This window comes from Buceros rhinoceros, unplaced genomic scaffold (assembly GCF_000710305.1).
Source record: "Buceros rhinoceros silvestris isolate BGI_N320 unplaced genomic scaffold, ASM71030v1 scaffold14625, whole genome shotgun sequence".
NCBI lineage: Eukaryota > Metazoa > Chordata > Aves > Bucerotiformes > Bucerotidae > Buceros > Buceros rhinoceros.
Genome location: NW_010412376.1, coordinates 21,518 through 22,919, shown reverse-complemented (window position 1 = coordinate 22,919; position 1,402 = coordinate 21,518). Strand labels below are relative to the sequence as shown.

The 1,402-nt window shown below is 51.1% G+C and overlaps 1 protein-coding gene across 1 annotated transcript in view; it reads left to right on the top strand.

Moving 5' to 3' along the window:
- GPR137B (G protein-coupled receptor 137B) overlaps window positions 1-1,402 on the top strand; it is a gene marked incomplete at its 5' end in the record, with an annotated part of 11,555 nt that overhangs the window by 2,274 nt on the left and 7,879 nt on the right. The window lies entirely within an intron of this gene.

The following is a 1,402-nucleotide window of genomic DNA, read 5'->3' as shown; positions in this document are numbered from 1 at the left end:
AAGCTATATAGGGAAATACCAACCCCCTTCTGTTCTTCACTTCTGCTGTCCCCACTCTGTAAATGTCACTGAGCTGGATATGGTATGTGCCAGTCAGCAGCTTCTCTCTGCTTTCTCACCCTCAGTTTCCATGACAGCGTCACTGACTTGCTAGTACCCAGGAGAATAGAGAAGTGCCTAGCAAACATTTCCTCTTTGTGGCGTTTCCTGCTTGCTGGTCTTGCCACAGCTTTCACCACTATGCATCTGGCTTCAATGGCCTCATAGCAGCAGGCTCTTGGCTCACTTCTGACATGGCTGCAGGTTATGGCCTGTTGAAAGGTGGTAGTTCCAGTGGATTTTTAGCAGGAATTCGGCCAGAGAGGTTGACTGTACTGGGGATTTTGTAATGCTTCTGAGCCTGACTGTTCCCTAAACCATTATTATTTTGCTGGGAAAACAAAGGCAAGCTAGTTTTCTGCAAGCTTTTCTGGCTACTCCCTGGGCTCCACTTTACTCACGCTCACCGGGGAGTGCGGACTGAGGAGCTGGGTTGACAGAGTTGCAAGGACAATAGCCACCAGCATGAGTGAGCAGCAGAGGGCCTTGGTCGTCTCCTGAAGGCCAAGGTGACTTGATGACTTTCCCTGATACTTCACTAGCCATTCTGTTATGTCTGTGCCCTACCTGCCACAGCGCTTTGGACTTCTGCTCCTTAGCTGCAAACCTGGAAGCAGAGAGTGTGAGTGGAAGGAATAGGGTGCAGACCTTCCTGTCTCCTGCACTGATGTAAAGGGTCCTGTGAGGGGAGGAGCAACTTCCCTCTTGGCCTCTCTCTCTCTCACGTAGATGAGAGTAGCCCATCCTCGTGGTGTGGGTCTCTGCCTGGCAGGGCTAGCGAAGCAAATCACTGCAAGGTATCTTGCTCCTCTACAAGCACACAGAGCTTTAACCCATCCTTCCCCCTTTGGATGTGCAAAGCACTATTCCAGAACCAACTGCACAGAATTTACTTTGAGCTTGCTTCGAAGCCAGTCCATGTCGGTACATGTGCTTGCCTCTGTAATCAGACTCACACCGATCTCTGTAGGCCATGGCTCCTGGAGTCCTTCCTTTTTTGCTGCTACAACTCCCGTGCTGGTGTCTCAGCTCGCCACAGTGACCCACAGTGGTCAGGTGTCTCACTTATTCCTCACACTAGATTAACTTCTTTCCCCTGCTCTGTCCATTTTTCTCTCTAGGGTTTAGGAACAGTAGTGATTTCACGCTCTGCAGTCTCATTCCTCCCCTTGTGCCCAAGCTCCCACTCACAGACTGCCCTGCCGTGGTCACTCTGCCTGTAGGGCCGTGCTTCCACTTTGTCTCCTCTGTGTTGACATTAAGTAAGGCAGGATGTTCTGTTCCTGTCCGTGCCGTTCCTGCT